Source organism: Neomonachus schauinslandi, chromosome 3, assembly GCF_002201575.2.
Source record: "Neomonachus schauinslandi chromosome 3, ASM220157v2, whole genome shotgun sequence".
Taxonomy (NCBI): Eukaryota; Metazoa; Chordata; class Mammalia; order Carnivora; family Phocidae; genus Neomonachus; species Neomonachus schauinslandi.
In genome coordinates this window covers 136,984,523-137,002,062 of record NC_058405.1, presented here as the reverse complement: position 1 = coordinate 137,002,062, position 17,540 = coordinate 136,984,523, and the positions used below count along the sequence as shown (strand labels likewise).

General features: G+C 42.1%; 1 pseudogene; it reads right to left on the bottom strand.

Annotated features, from left to right (window-relative positions):
• Positions 1–3,985: 3,985 nt before the first annotated feature.
• Positions 3,986–4,676, bottom strand: LOC110592092 (annotated as a pseudogene).
• Positions 4,677–17,540: the final 12,864 nt, after the last annotated feature.

The following is a 17,540-nucleotide window of genomic DNA, read 5'->3' as shown; positions in this document are numbered from 1 at the left end:
TCAAAGGCAAGTGATTTTTAGCCATCTCTCACATCAGCAGAAACCAGACAACGTGAGGCATAAACACTAAAGGTATGGAGCCGGGAACACGAGGCCTGAGCGTCCAGCCCAGCCGTGCTAGTATCTAGCCAGTGTTTATTTTGACATGGGCAAGTCACTCACTTTTCTGGACCTCAGTTTCTTTCTTCCCCAGGTGAAGGAACTGTATAGAAAGTCTCTGGGTTATCTATCAGGTCTAACATTCTGAGACTCTATATTTATTTTTCCTACAGAGCCTTCCCTGGAGCGATCCAGAAATTTCCACACGGAACTCAACCACTTTTTCTCTAGACCTGTTCATCTTCCTACATCCCTTTTCTCAGTTTCTTGGCACACCGTCTTGCATGCATTCATTCAGCACACACTAGACTGAGCACATGGTAGGATCCAGTGACTGCTCCAGGTGTTTGTGATATGGCAGTAAAATCCCTGTCCTGAAGAGCCTCATATATTCTAGTGGGGGGAGATAGATGGTGATGGAATCATATAATATGGCATGAGAGCTATAGAGAAAGATGTAGCAATGAAGGGGATAGGGAACGCTGGTAAGGATGATGTAGTTTTAATAGGGTGGCCAGCAAAGGCCTCACTGGGGAAGTGACACTCAAAGGTAGATACCTGGAAGTTGTCCCTAATCCATCCCATTTGATACCCTCCCCATGCCCAATCATCTGGTGAGCCCCCCAATTTCACCATGTAATATTTCTCTTTATTTCTTCCCCTAACTACCAACACCCATGTTCAGGCACTTATCATCTCCTCTGTGGATTACTACAACACTCTCCTAACTATTCCCTACCTCCTGTCTTGTCTTCCCAAATAATTTTCTACAAGGCCATACCAGAGAGATTTATCTGAAAGGCACATCTCATGATGTCATTTTGCTCAAGACCTAACAATGGCTCCTTGCTCTCAACAAGGTAAAGCCCCAATGCCCTAAGGAGTCATTTAAGCCCTTTGTGGTCTGGCCCCTGGTTACATCTCTAGCCCCATCTCTCACCCTTGATGTCTCTGTCCCAAAGCAGAATTTTTCCCTCCATACACAGCAATACACCAGAATCCTGGTATCTCCCTTTATATGCCAGTGAAGGTCCTACTTTTATTTTAAGATCCATTTTAGTAATCACTTCCTCCCGATGATTTCCAAATTCTACATCCTACCCAGATAGACTGGGTGCCCCTCATCTGTGGCCTCATGACACCATGTACACATCTTTTTAAAATCACTTTATTGGGGCACCTGGGTGGCTCGGTCGTTAAGCGTCTGCCTTCAGCTCAGGCCATGATCTCAGGGTCCTGGGATCAAGCCTCACATCGGGCTCCTTGCTAAGTGGGGAGCCTGCTTCTCCCTCTCCCACTCCCCCTGCTTGTGTTCCCTCTCTCGCTGTATCTCTCTCTGTCAAATAAATAAATAATCTTTAAAACAAAATAAAATCACTTTATTTGTCACATTGTTCTGATATGACCTAGAAAGGCTCAGTTTCCCCTGCTAGACTATGAACTTTCTGAGCATAGAATCATGTCTTCTTCATTTTTATAATCTTGGCTGCAACCAGTCAATCGGTGACTCCATTTGGGTCCTCCCTTTCCCTCCCCCTGACTGTAAGCCAACCATGATGATTTATAACTTGTGGTTAAAAGACAGATATGGGAAATAGTCCCATTTCAAGGCTGAGTTCAACTCAAGTTAATTATCAAAGAGTCATAGATTTTTAGACTTGGGAGAACAATTCCAGGTGAATTCAGCTACAGTTCCAGGTGAATTCAATTCCAGGTGAATTCAACTATCTACCTGACACTTGAAGGTCCTTCTTCAACATTTCTGCAAGTTGTGGGGTTTTAGAGTCCTTCCAGTATGGTGTGATGGTGATAGGAGTGTGGGGAACCCTTAGCTGACTAGAGGCTTCCTCTCTTCTCCTCTCCTGTGGCTCAGAATGCTGTGTGTGGTAATACTGAAGCAGGAAGTTATTTGTATTAGAACACATATGTATTTACATACACATACACACAAACACACACAGTGTAAATTTAAATCTGTAAATTGCTTAAGATGATGAACGGCAGGCTATTACCTAAAATGTTAAACATAAGTTAGGGACTGAGCTAGTACCCAGAGAGAAAATTATTTGTAATTTGAAGTTAAAACCATCTGTCAAAGCAAGAGGCCCAGAGTAAAAAGCAAATGGGTAGGTAGACCCCATAGATGGATGGCGAGGGACAGGAACCCAGCCAGGCAAGGGACTGCCAGCTGGAACTGACAGTCTGGGCACCGTCTAGCTCTACAACCAGAAGAGGGGACTATAAGCCTTGAGTTAGCCATACTCCACTGCAGAAACTTTGAGTACCACTTAGAGAGTTTTGTGAGGAACACTGTACTTACTTGTGCATATCCCAACTAGACTCGATGCACTCAGCTGCTTCAGCTTGCATTTTACCTATGAGTCAAGAGCTTCTCTCTCCCTATCTTCTTTTTTGCTCTCTGATCTTTTTTTTTTTTTTAAGACTTTATTTATTTATTTGACAGAGAGAGACACAGAGAGAGAGGGAACAGAAGCAGGGGGAGTGGGAGAGGGAGAAGCAGGCTTCCTGCGGCGCGGGGAGTCTGATGCAGGGCTCGATCCCAGGACCCTGGGACTATGATGTGAGCCAAAGGCAGACGCTTAACAGCTGAGCCACCCAGGCGCCCCTTCTTTTTTGCTCGCTGATCTTAATAAGAAAATAAAGGCACATCTGTGGGTATAAGGAATAGCAAACTCTTAAAGAATCCGAATTCTTTAAATTCTGCCTTTGCCCCTTGTTCTTAGTCTCTAAATAGTTTGGGGTAAAGACTGTCTATTACAAAGGAAAGTATTGAAGTTAAAAAGCAGAAAACTTACTTGGTCCAGAAGTCATTCCATCCATCTTAGCACAGCCTCTTTGGTAGTTATTCCCTTGGTTGAGTTGAAATCTGTCTTTCTATGGCTTTCACCCACTGATCCTGTCTAACCCAGGTCCACACAGAACAAATCCAAATGACTGCACATTATGATCCTTGAGTCTTTCCAGACAGCTTGCTTGTGATTAGAAGTCATTGAACTCAAGTGGGGCGCCTGGGTGGTGCAGTCAGGTTAAGTGTCTGACTCTTGGTTTCAGCTCAAGTCGTGATCTCAGGGTCGCGATCTCAGGGTCATGAGATTAAGCCCCACGTCGGGCTCCACACTCAGCGGGGAGTCTGCTTGAGATTCTCTCTCCCTCTCCCTCTGCCCTTCCCACTCATGCTCTCTCTTTCTTGCTCTCTCAAATAAATAAATAAATCTTAAAAAGAAGAAGTCACTGAGCTTATGAATACCGTATGCTTAGCCCATGCTGGCCCCTGGTTGCACCTCACAAATGGCAGCTGTTTATTATTAGCTGTATTATCAGACTGCCTTTGAGCCATTCTTTTCTTCATAAGTCAAGCCCTTTTAGGTTCACTGATGTCACAGAATTAACCAAAACAGAGGTTCCTCCTTCATTACATCAACAGCTTTATATGTAGAGGTTAGACACGAGGGTGCTGGACAGCTGGAGATGTCCTTCCTTTACCCTCCATTACCTGCACCTTACCTTTGTTAAGTTACCAAATCATTCTTAAAGACTTGGCTCAAGGTATTTCTTCTTTGAGTCTCTTTTCCCTCCTCCAAGGAGAACTGATCACTCCATTTCTTCACTTGACTTGAGACTGAATCCTATCTGTATTTCTTTTAGGTCTTTCCCTGCCCCCACCCCGACTTACCCAATATTTAGAATGCTGAACTCCTCTTGGTATCTGTCCTGTCAAGCAGAATGCCTGGAACATAGCATGTGATAAATATTTATTAATGGAATGATAACATTTTTGGGTATCAGTTTATACAATATTTATTTATGCTGTATTATCTTTAATTAAATAACAAGACTCTTCCATTCATGTCACCTAGAAATCATTTCACCCACTGCTGTGTTTGGCCACCAGTCTCTTGCCTCTCTCTCTTCAGCAATGGTGAGGTGGAGAGCTTTTCCTTGGGGAAGAGAAATCTATGTTTCGTTGCCTTTGCCAATAACAAAAATGTTGGGGAGTTGGGTAACAAAGCTGTTGCCACTGACATCTTTCACATGAACCACATCAAAAGAACCAGGGTGTCTCTTTTTATTGGTGGTCACACCAATTCTTCCCAGGTTAGCACCTCCAGTCACATACACAGTTCACCCGTGTCAAACTTGATGAAGTTGCTAATCTTACCAGTCTCCAAATCAATCTGAATGGTGTTCCCCTTGATGAGGGACCCAGCGAAGTGATGGTGTGAGAATCATGAGTCACCAGACGAGAGATTCCTTTTGTTGTCACAAAGATCTTTCTCACTTTGCACAACCTGTACTGGGCCACTCTTGGTGTCATACAGTCTGTGGAAATTCTCTACAGTCTTGTCAGTGCTGACAACATCCATAAACCAGTAGGGCAGGTTATATCAGTTTGGACCTTGCCATCAATCTTAATGAACTGCTGCATGCAGATCTTCATTTCGTCTTCTGTTAGGGCATGCTTAAATCTGTTCCTTAGGAAAATGACAAGAGGAAGGCATTCTTTCAGCTTGTGAGGACTGGCGGATGGGCATCCTTGCAAACACACTGGTCAGTTTATCCAGCTTCCAAAGCTTTGCAGTTGCTACACAGTCCAGATGCTCCGTGGGACCAAAGCCAGGCTGCACTAGCCATGAAAAGAAGACTGCTGGGGCAGCTGGCTGGCTCAGTCGGAAGAGTGTGCCACTCTTGACCTCAGGGTTGTGAGTTCGAGCCCCACATTGGGTATAGAGATTACCTGAAGATAAAATCTTTAAAAAGGAAAGAAAAGAAGGCTGTCTTCTTCCAGTGTGCTGATAAAATAGCTAGGCTATATAACTTTTATAGTTGGATGGACATTTAAAAAATGTCTCTATGCTTCATTCCTCCATCTCAGTGGTTCCCAACCTTGACTTTGTAGTGGAAATATGATACATCATATTTGTGTCTGGCTTAGTTCATTTAGCATAATGAAGTTTCATCTATGTTTTAGCATGTCTTTTTCTTTTCCTTCTCCTCTTCCTCCTTCTTTTCTTTTTTAATATATGGTATAGGCTGTCATTTTTTTTCTTGTGGTAAAATGTACATAACATACAATTTACCAATTTAACCATTTTAAGTTCTATTGTATTTAAACTTGTATTGCAAGTTCTAAAAAAAAGCCCTGAGGACTGAGTCCTACTCACAAAGATTCTGATGTAACTGGCCTGGGGTGCAGCCAGGGCATCAGGCTTTTAAGGATCATATCTTAGGCTGCTAATTCTGGGGTGCAACCAAAATATTCCCTTTTTGTGGATAAGGGAACTGACTTCCAGAGAGGTCATGTGTCCTGTCCATGCTACATGGTGGGTAGAGGTGAATAAAGAACACAGTTCTCCTGTAATCCGTTATAACATACTGTTCATCATATCTGAGTAGTAGTATCCATATTTGCCTCAAAGAGAGACACCCCTCTTCACTGGGGCATTGGGGAGCATCTCCTGGTGCACAGGCAATGAAGTCTACTAACCTTCCACTTTTAGGACAAAAGATTGAAAGCAGCTTTCACAATTCTGAAATATTACTAAATAGTAATATTTTTTTGTGGAAAAAACTATCACTTTCCTCATTGTCATTTTAGTAAAAGGAGTAATGTTACTTTTTATGACATTCAATTCCTCCTGTGGGACTTAATAAAAGTAACTTCATTTTGAATGAAAACCAAATGCAGTCTGTAAACTTTTTAATTTATGACTGAATTGGCCTTTGTCGTAAAGGATGTTTACTAGCAACCTAGGATACACTGTTTAAGGCATTTTGTTGTTGCCTCTGCCCTAGGTGAGGGAGACCCATGTTGGACCACCATCCAAATACTTGTCCAAACCTCCTAAAACTTGACTGAGTGGTGTGTTTACTGATACCACTCTCCTATTTCCAACTTTGGAACTGTCAGGTCAACCCACTTACACACAGTAGAGGAATTACAGACTATTGCTGTGTGACAGATTATTCTGAAACCCAGGAGCCTAACACATGTCTCTACTTTTTAGGAGCAGGGCTCAGATGGGTGATTCCTCAGTTCTCAGTGATGCTCCATGAGGTCACTCAGAGGTAATCACCTGGGGGTTAGGCTGCTCTGGAGGGCCTAAGACAGGTTCACTCACATGTTTGGCTCCTGCAGGATGGTTGGAAGGTCAGGATCATCTTGGTCTGTTAACCAGATCACCTACACGTGGCCTCTCCAGTGACAGTCTCAAGGTATTAGGTCTAGGACGACCTTCTTTTTCTTCTCCTTCTCCTCTTCCTCCTTCTTTTCTTTTTTAATATACGGTATAGGCTGTCATTTTTTTTCTTGTGGTAAAATGTACATAACATACAATTTACCATTTTAACCATTTTAAAGTTTCAGTTCAGTGGCATGAAGTCAGTTCTCAGTGTAGTAAATCATCTGTCTAGTTCCAAAATGTTTTCATAGCCCCAAGCAGAAACCCTGTGCCCACTAAGGAATAACCCCCCAATCCACCTCCTTCCCAGCCCATGGTAGCCTCTAATCTACTTTCTGTCTCTAGGAATCTGCCTATTCTAGATACATCATATTTGTATCTGGCTTAGTTCATTTAGCATAATGAAGGTTCATCTATGTTTTAGCATGTGTCAGAATCTCATTCCTTTTTAAGGCTGAATAATATTCCATTGTATACATACCACATTTTGTTTATGCCTTCATCTGTTGACGGACACTTGGGTTGTTTCCACCTTTTGGCTATTGTGAATAATGCTGCAATGAACATGGGTATACAAATATCTCTTCAAGTCCCTGCTTTCAATTCCTCTGGGGATATACCTAGGAATAGAATTGCTGGATCGTACGGTCATTCTTTATTTAGCCTTTTGAGGAGCCACCAAACTGTTTTCCATAGCAGCTGCACCAATTTTATACTCCTATCAGCAACACATGAGTGTTCCAATCTCGACACAGCTTCACCAACATACTTTGTTTTCTGTTTTTTAAAAATAATAATCATCCTAATGGGTGTAAAGTGGTGTTTTATGGTTTTGATATGTATTTTCCTAATGACTGGTGATATTGAGCATCTTTTGATGCTTATTGGACATTTATATGTTTTATTTGGAGAAATGTTTATTCAAGTCCTTTGCCCATTTTTGAATTGGGTTATTTTGTTGTTGTTAAGTTGTATATTTGGGCCTTTTACATAACAGCTCGTGGTGTTCAGAGAGGATTTCAAGACATCCAGGCGGAAGCTGTAAGGCTCCTTATGCTTAGCTTCAGAAGTCCCATGACCTCACTTCTGCTGTATTTTATAGGTCATGCAGGTTACTGAGGTCAGCCCAGACTCTAGGGGAGGGGTAGCAAAAAATCTGTGGCTGTCTTTAATCTACCAGAGTACAATATTAAAATTGACTAAAACATGGGGTCCCCAGGGTGGCTCAGTTGGTTGGGCAACTGACTCTTGATTTCCCCTCAGGTCATGATCTCAGGGTCTTGAGATAGAGCCCAGTTGGGCTCCATGATCAGCAGGGAGTCTGCTTGAGATTCTCTCTTCCTCTCCCTCTGCCCCTCCCTCTGCTTGCACACATGTATGCTCTCTCTCTCTCTCAAAATAAATAAATAAATCTTTTTTTTTTTTAAGGATTTTATTCATTCATTTGTCAGAGAGAGACAGAGCGAGCACAAGCAGCGGGGAGCGGCAGGCAGAGGGAGAAGCAGACTCCCCACTGAGCAGGGAGCCCGATGCTGGGCTCGATCCCAGGACCCTGGGATCATGACCTGGGCTGAAGGCAGACGCTTAACGGACTGAGTCACCCAGGTGTCTGTAAATAAATAAATCTTTAAAAAAAATAATAAAATTCACTAAAACAATCCAATTGTTTGAATAAGAGTGATAATAATAGTGGCTGCTGTTACAACTTTGGACTCATACAGCTTCTTTTCTCCTGAGGTCTTGACGGGCTTTTCCCCATAAAAGCCTTCACGAGGACGGGGCGCCTGGGTGGCCCAGGTGGTTAAGTGTCCAACTCTTGATCTCGGCTCAGATCTTGATCTCGGGGTTGTGAGTTTAAGCCCCACGTTGGGCTCCACACTGGGCATAGAGCCTACTTAAAATTAAAAAAAAAGAAAACCCTTCACTAGGGCATTGTCCTATATTTTAGATCTCTTTAATCATGGAAGAGAGGTGAGCACAGTTACTTGATTTTTAAAATCTACATAGCTGAGAGGCACCTGGGTGGCTCCATCGGTTAAGCGTCTGCCTTCGGCTCAGGTCATGATCCCAGGGTCCTGGGATCGAGCCCTACATCGGGCTCCCTGCTCTGTGGGAAGCCTGCTTCTCCCTCTGCCCCTCCCCCTGCTTGTGTGCTCTCTTTTTCTCAAAAATAAATAAGTAAAATCTTGAAAAAAAATCTACTTAGCTGATCTGCTTTTTAATGACAGGGTGAGGCAGGAGGCCTGGGTTTCAAGCTTGGCTCTGCCACTAACGGGCTGACTGCCCTCTCTCTCTTGGAGGATGAGCTATGGTCCTCTAGCTTCTCTTCTAGCTTGAACACAGTATTGTTTTAAGAAGGAAGATGAATTGATCAAGAATTGGCATGTAGAAAGTGTTGAAGTACAGAACAATTTGTTGCCTAGAAATATTCCCACGTGTCATTTATTCACAGGGACAGAGAAATGGCTTCAGCTTAATGGCAATTATTAATAATAAGATTAACAAATAGCATCAATAAACACACACACAGTCACGATAGGAGCTGAAGCAAGACTGAGACAATGTCTTGGAGTGTTGAGGCCGAAGGGCAGAAAGATACGAAAGGGAGCAGCTCACAGGTCAGCCAGATGCAAGGGAACAAGAAATTCGGATTTTCTGGATCGATATCTCAGCCTAGGAGTGGTATATAGGAACAAGATCTATAAACAGTGGCTAGATTCATAAAACAAAGTAGGCAGCAAAAGGGTGGGGGCAGTGCGAGGGGAGAGGGCACTGAACGTTTGTAGCATGTGTCTTTCATATGCCAAGCAAAGAGCAACCTGTTTTCATACTAAGCTTATTTGATTTTCATGGGCAACCAGAAGAGTCAGCATTTTTTACCTTCCCTCCTGTCTTGGAAATGAGGAAAGTGATGTGCAGCATTCTGTGCATGGTCCCACAGCTAGAGGCCTGGGAGCTACCAAAGCTCGTTTTTCCTACATCAGGCTGCCTTCCCCAAAGCTGCCTTTCCTTCTGAAAGGGTTCTTATTAGACATTATGCATCTCAACCTTAAAACATAATCGCTGCCCGTGTTAGCGATCCGCAAAGGTCCTCTTTGAAAACGAAGAGGTTATATCCTTCCAAGCTTGGTTTGGGGGATCACTCACCAGCTGTTTCAGACTATTTGCAAAATTTTCCACCACTGTCTGATTCCTTCATGTAGAGAAAAATGACCCTTAATGGAAGAGATAATTTTAGTGATTTAAGTAAGTTAGTAGTTTAAAAAGTGTGCAAGTTAGGAATGCATCTTGAGGACATCTGTACTGAGTCTTGAGCAGATGAAAGTGTCCTGTTTCTTCCCTATCTGGCTAGGACCCCTGCTTTGTATTACAGCGGGACTGCAGGCCCAGTAGCTTCTCTTAGCTCTCCCCTTGGGCCAGGGGCTTTTGTCTCTACCCTTTCCGTAGCAGAAGCAGTGGATCTTTGCCTGGGTTGCTAAATGGGAGGCTTTTCTACTCTCCTCCTGCCTCGGAGCTGCTCAGAGCTTTTGCTTTCTATGAGAGAAGGTTTGGGGGAAGTGGGCTGTGTTTCATACCTCTCCCCCAGTGGCAACTGACCATTAGTGCATGCCTGAGCCCCCAAAGGGGACTTTCTCTTATCCCTCGCTCTTCCTCTAATGTTTCCTGTGATCATCTGGTGGATAACAGCTCAGGAATAAGTGCAATGTTCCTTGTAGAATCTGTGGTTCCCATTTTTTCCTAAACTGATATAATAGCCTACATTCAGCCTTTAAGAATCTGTTAAAAGTTTAGCTGTTTTCTTCTTACCTACCTTAATAGTGGCCAGTCCTTGCCTGCATGCTGTGTTCCCTTTTTTCTTGGAGGAGTTTGTTACTCTTTGGAATTTATATCAGTTAGTTGCCTTGTGTACTCAGGTCTCTAATGGATTCAAGAAAAATTATGATTTTGTAGATTATCTGGCTTTCTTGTTCTTAGGATGGGAACAGTGTTCTCTTAAAGCTTTCTAGATCCTAAGCAGAATCACTCTAGGTGATACAGGCATACCTCAGAGATATTGTGGGTTCAGTTCCAGACCACTGCCATAGAGGGAATATTGCAATAGAGTCAAATGAATTTTTTGGTTTCTCAGTGTATGTAAGTGTTATCTTTACACTATACTGTAGTCTATTAAGTATGCAATAGCATATGTCTAAAAAATAATGTACATACCTCAATAAAATATTTTTTATTTTTTTAAAAGATTTTATTTATTTATTTATTTGAGAGAGCGCACCATGCACATGAGTGGGGGGGAGGGGAGGGGACGAGAAACAGAGGGTCAGGGAGGTAGAGAAAGAAGCAGACTCCCCCGATGAGTGTGGAACCAGACTCAGGGCTCAATCTCATGACCCTGAGATCATGACTTGAGCTGAAATGAAGAGTCAGATGCTTAACCAACCGAGTCACCCAGGCACCCCAGCAGTTAGTATTTTTTAGCAATAAAATAACTCTTCATTTCAGCTCAGGTCATGATCTCAGGGTCGTGAGACTGAGCCCCGAGTCTGGCTCCACACTCAGCAGGGGAGTCTGCTTCTCTCTCTCCCTCCCCCGCCCTCTGCTTCTCCCCCCAGCCCTACCGCTCGCGCTCTCTCTCATAAAAATAAATAAATCTTTAAAAAAAATACTGTCATCTGAACTTTCAATGAATTGTACTCTTTTTGCAGGTAGGGTGATCTTGTCTCAATGTTGATGGCTGCTGACTGATCAGGGTGGTGGCTGCTGAAGGTTGGCGTGGCCGGGACAATATCTTCAAATAAGACAACAGTGAAGTTTACTCCATCGATTGACACTTCCTTTCATGAATGATTTCTCTATAGCATGCAGTGCTGTTTGATAGCATTTTGCCTCCAGTAGAATTTCTTTCAAAATTGGAGTCAATCCTCTCAAACCCTACTGCTGCTTTATCAACTAAGTTTATGTAATATTCTAACTCCTTTGCTGTCCTTTCAACAATCCTCACGGCATCTTTACCAGAAGTAGATCCCATCTCAAGAAGTCACTTTCTTTGCTCATCCATAAGAAGCAACTCCTTATCCATTCAAGTTTTATCATGAGATTGTAGCCATTCAGTCACATCTTCAGGCTCCACTTTTTCTCTTTGAGATTTTGTTTTTAAGTAATCTCTACACTCAATGTGGGACTTGAACTTACAACCCTGAGATCAAGAGTCACATGCTCTACTGACTGAGTCAGTCAGGTGCCCCCAAGCTCCACTTTTTTTTTTTAAGGTTTTATTAATTTATCTGAGAGAGAGAGAGCACGCGCATGAGTGGGGGCGGGGGAGGGGCAGAGGGAGAGGGAGAAGCAGGCTCCCCGCTGAGCAGGACCCTGGGATCATGACCTGAGGCGAAGACAGAGGCTTAACCAACTGAGCCACCCAGGTGTCCCCCAGGCTCCACTTCTAATTCTACTTTTCTTGTTATTTCTACCACATCTGCAGTTACTTCCTCCACTGAAGTCTTTTTTTTTTTTTAAGATTTTATTTATTTATTTGAGACAGAGAGAATGAGAGAGACAGAGAGCACATGAGAGGCGGGAGGGTCAGAGGGAGAAGCAGGCTCCCTGCCGAGCAGGGAGCCCGATGCGGGACTCGATCCCGGGACTCCAGGATCATGACCTGAGCCGAAGGCAGTCGCTTAACCAACTGAGCCACCCAGGCGCCCCTCCACTGAAGTCTTGAACCCTTCAAAGTCATTCATGAGGGTTGGAATTACTTCTTCCAAACTCCTGTTAATATTGATATTGTGGCCTCTTCCCGTGAATCACAAATGTTCTTAATGGCATCTAGAATGATGAATCCTTTCCAGAAGGTTTTCAATTTACTTTGCCCAGATCCATCAGAGGAATCACTACGTATGGCAGCTATAACCTATGAAATGTATTTCTTAAATAATAAGACTTGAAAGTCAAAATGACTTCTTGACCCATGGGCTGCAGAATGGATGCTGTGTTCGCAGGCATGGAAACAACGTCAATCTCATTGTACGTCTCCATCAGAGCTCTGGGTGACCAGGTGCATTGCCAATGTGCAATCATATTTTGAAAGGAGTCTTTTTTTCTGAGCAGTAAGTCTCAACAGTGGGCTTAAAATAATCAGTAAACCATGTTGTTAAACAGATGTGTTGTCATCCACAGGCTTTGTTGTTCCATTAGAGCTCAGGCAGAGTAGATTGAGCATAATTCTTAAAAGCCCTAGGATTTTTGGAATGGTCAATGAGCATTGGCTTCAACTTAAAGTCACCAGCTGCATTAGCCCCTAGCAAGAGAGTCAGCCTGTCCTTTGAAGCTTTGAAGCCAGGTGCTGACTTCTCCTCTTTAGCTATGAAAGTCTTGGATGGTATCTTCTTCCAGCCCAAGGCTGTTTCATCTACACTGAATATCTGCTGTTTAGTGTAGCCACTTTCATGAATGATCTTAGCTGGATCTTCCGGAGAACTTGCTGCAGCTTCTACATCAGCACTTGCTGCTTCCCCTTGCACTTTTATGCTGTGAAGATGACTTCTTTCCTTAAACCTCATGAACAATCTCTGCTAGCTTCCAGCTCTTCTTCTGTAGCCTCCTCACCTCTCTCAGGCTTCAGAGAATTGAAGAGAGTTAAGACCTTGCTCTGGATTAAGCTTTGACTTAAGGGACTGTTGTGGCTGGTTTGATCTTCTGTCCAGACCTCTCAGACTTTCTCCATATCAACAATAAGGTGGTTTCATTTTATCATTCGTATGTTCACTGGAGTAACACTTTCAATTCCCTTCAACAACATTTCCTTTGGATTTTCAGCTTGGCTAACTGGTACAGGAGGCTTTCAGCCTATCACAGCTTTCAGACATGGCTTCCTCAGTAAGCTTAATCATTTTTAGCTTTTGACTTAAAGTGAGAGATGTGTGAGTCTTCTTTTCCCTTGAACACTTAGAGGCCACTGTAGGGTTATTAACTGGGCTAATTTCAATATTGTTGTGTCTCAAGAAATAGGAAGGCCTGAGGAGAGGGAGAGAGAGAGTGAGGAATGGTGGGTCGGTGGAGCAGTTGAATACACAAAACATTTATTGATTTAATTCACTGTCTTCTATGGGTGCGGTTCGTGGCACCCCAAGGCAATTGCAATAGTAACATCAAGGATCCCTGATCACAGGTCACTATAATAAATATAATAATAATGAAAAAGTTTAAAATATTGTGAGAATTACCAAAATGGAACACAGAGACACAAAGTGAGCAAAACTTATTGGAAAAATGACCCTGATAGACTTGTGCAACACGAGGTTGCCACTAATCTTCAATTTGTAAAAACCACATACCTGCTAAATGCAATAAAGCAAAGCATAATAAAATGAGGTATGCCTGTACCTAAAAAACCCTTTGTCTTATGGAAATTTTCAAACATTCAAAAGTATTTCTTTGTGTTCTAGTGTGAGATTTTTATTTGATATGGGGTCCTAGAAGATTCAATGGGTCAAAGGTTATGCATATTTTACATTTTGATAGTGTCAAATTGTCATCCAAAAAATCTGTATCAATTATATTCCCACCAAATACTGTATGAGTGGTACCAAAGACCTTAACCTAACTTGAAAATTTGATGTACTCATTTTAAAGAAAATGACAAAGCTATTAAGTTTCCGGTTTGATCCACTGAAAGACATTCTCACTATGAAATTCTATTTGCCAATTCAAAAGAGCATTTCATAGAAGAAGTAAACATGGGTCTTAGTTCTTTCAGTCCAGTGTTTACAGCTGAGGCTCTTTGCTATTAAAATGCAATTCACCAAAATTTAGGGCTTAACCACATGAACAACACTTCTGGTTTCTATTAGCTTCCTATCCTTGTACATCACTGACTTTAGTAAGGCTCTGATGATTTATGTCATAAGCAAAGAATGTGCTTAACTCCTGGCATTAAAGCAAATGTGGCTAAATGACATTCTATAGTTTCTAGTTAAACAAAACTAAAAAAGAAAAGAAAAGAAAAGAAAGAAGAAAGAAAGAAAGAAGGAAGGAAAGAAGGAAGAAAGAAAGACATCAAACAGATTTGCTTAAATTCCCATACTTCTGATTATTTTAAATTCTATCATCTCATTTTTTTCATTCAAAAATATTTATATTTAGTTTCTGCATGTGTATTCTATGTACTAAAAGGATTAAAAAATTAGATATGGTTCCTTTTTCTAAGAACTTCCATACATATAAAAATATATATTTAGAGGAATCTTTCAATCTCTTCATCTATCCATCCATTCGGCCACTTATTCATTCAATAAAAATTTGTGTCTAGTGTCTACTCTGTTGCAGCAATGCCTTTGGAACTCAAAGTTAATAAAAGATGGTCCCTGTCTTCAAGCAAGGACAACCTAGTGGGAGAAATAGATAAGGCTTATGTTCTATGAGGGGATTAGAGAAAGCTTTCCAAGAAAGGTGGCATTATAGATGTCTGAAGGATATGTAGGATTTCAATAAAAGGTCTAAGAGGAAGTTCATTCCAGGTTAAGGAAGTATGAAATATGCTGGGCAAAGGGATGCAGATGCAAAAGTGCATTGGAAAACAGGTTGGAGGGGGAGTTTGAGCGATACAGCAGATGCTGAAGTTGAAACTGGAAAAAAAGTTGGCTAGGATCAGTAAGAAGAAAGTGTAAACCCTTTTGGGTAAAAATGGTTAGACTTAGAGGAGAAGTAGGGTGTACTTAAACACAACTTTGAAGGATGGGTAGGATTTGATAAGCAGGTTGTAGGTGTGAAAAGCACCAGAGGCAGAGAGAACAGTGTAAGCATAGATTTGTGTCCTTAGGGGGCAAAGGAATGGATCTGTGTTAGAAATAAGAAGTATCTAACATTGGATCACATTCTTTCCAGCGTTAGGGTTTTCCTGTAGGCTATTTTCTCGGCCAAGAATCCTCTTTGCCTGTAGCAGAATGCTTTTGATAGCCATTAACAAAAAAACCCAAATTGGATGGACCAGGCATTGGTTTAGCCCTTAATTTATAATCCCACCAGGGCTTCATTTCACTGTGATTATCCTGGTTCTTCCCTCTGTTGGATATTGGCTTTATTTTCAAGCTGGCTTTTGTTCTGGTAGAGAGATGGCTGCTGATAGCAGAAAGGCTTTCCCTGATCTCCCAAACTAGAGTCTTCCTGTTCTAGCACAAGGTACCCTACAATTATCTTTTGTAACACTTATCACCTTTAAGTTATACACTTATTTGTGTGATTATTTGTTAAAGGCCTGGCTCCTCCACTAGAGTCTAAGCTAGGTGAGAGCAGGGACCATGAAGTTTTCTCTTGCACGGGTCCCTAGCTGGCACATAATGGGTAAAAATGTGTGAAATGAATGAATGGATTCATCTCAACTCCTATTCAGCAGGGAGAAATCTTACTTTGGTTAGTTTCAAAATTGCTATTGTACCAGGGGAGAGGGAACATAAAAGTGAATACTAAGCTCGGAGCTGTGTTATGGTGTGACCCAAAACGGATCAGCGCCATGTACCACAGATAAGGTACTCGAGAATTGCATGGATTGAAAGACTAACTGCTATTGTAAACGACACTGTCAAAAGCTAGTTTTGCATAAAAAGTCTTGTCATCTGTAAAAAATATTCTTTCCCACCTTTTTTATATTATCAAGGTATATCTCACAGCAGAGCAAATTTTAAATGCATTTACACAGACCAGGACTGTCTTGCTTTTCTTATAATAAATTTTCTGCATCAGAAATACACAGTCATGGAACCGAAGCTATAAAGAGGTTTTTATATGGGCTAAGGAAATGATTATAAGCCAGTAGAACTGCTATCATTCAAAATATATATTTTGACCCCTGGCTGTTTCAAAATTTATTTTCATATTAATTTTGGTATAGTTTTCAATTAGAGGGATTTTTAAAAAATCAAGTTTAACACTTTGAAATATTCATGTCATGAAATGTGGGTCTACTCTATCTCATCAAACCTCAGCATTCTAGTTGAAGATGTTTGGAAAATCCACCTATAGAGCATTAATTAAATTTGGTCAAATTATTTGGACAGTCTTTTTTTTTTTTTTTTTAAGATTTTCATCCATCCATTTAACAGAGAGAGAGAGAGCGAGCACAAGTAGGCAGAGCGGCAGACAGAGGGAGAGGGAGAAGCAGGCTCTCTGCTGAGCAGGGAGCCCGATGTGGGGCTCGATCCCAGGACCCTGGGACCACGACCTGAGCCGAAGGCAGCCGCCTAACTGACTGAGCCACCCAGGTGCCCCTAGACAGTCTTAATGTAATTACTTTCTATACTTTCAGTGGGAAAAAAGTCTCATTGTTGGATTGGTCCTGCAGTGTTTTAGTGACCATACTATAACTGGTTATTGATTTTATCACTTTTTAAAAAAATTTTATTTATTTATTAGCGTACATAAACAGGGGGAATGGCAGACAGAGGCAGAGAGAGAGAAGTAGGCTCCCTGCTGAGCAAGGAACCCAAGGCAGGACTCGACCCCAGGACCCCGGGACCATGACCCGAGCCGAAGGCAGATGCCCAACCAACTGAGCCACCCAGGTGCCTCTCCCCTAGAATTATAAAGGCATGGCTCCACAATCTTCTAGCTATCAGCATTACTAAGAAGGTTCCTATGATCCCGATATATAATCACTGGAAATTCTTCCTACAGAACCTTCTTGATATCTTCTCTTTTTAATTTGTATTCTAAAATTTCAAAATAACATGCTTCACAGTGGATCTATATTTTATTCACGTGTCCTTCGATCTGAAGACACATCTTTCCTTCTGGGAAATTTCCTTGTATTATTTCTTTGGTCATTTCTCCCCCCACTCCTTCCTCAGTTTCTTTCTGCTCTACTTTTCCAGAACTCGGATTAGCAAGTCTACTGCTAATTGTGAGCAGGGAATTGTGACAGTACCGCACAGAAGCCTTCTCTCTGCTCTGGGACGTCAGGGCCTCAGCGGGAGGATCCGCTTCCAAGGGGGCTTGCTCACACAGCCAGCAAGATGATGCTGCCTAGCTGGCTTCCCCACTACAGGGCTGCCTGAATGTCCTCATGACCTGGGAGCTGGCTTCCCTGACAGTGAGGGATCCAAGAGACCAAGGCAGAAGCAGCAAAGTCTTTCATGACCTGCCCTCAAAGTCACATGCTGTCGTTCTTCCACTTTGGTTGCCCATGCAAGTCAGCCCATATTCACTGTTCAACAACATAAAAGGCAAATTCTAGCCTCTGCTTATCACTTT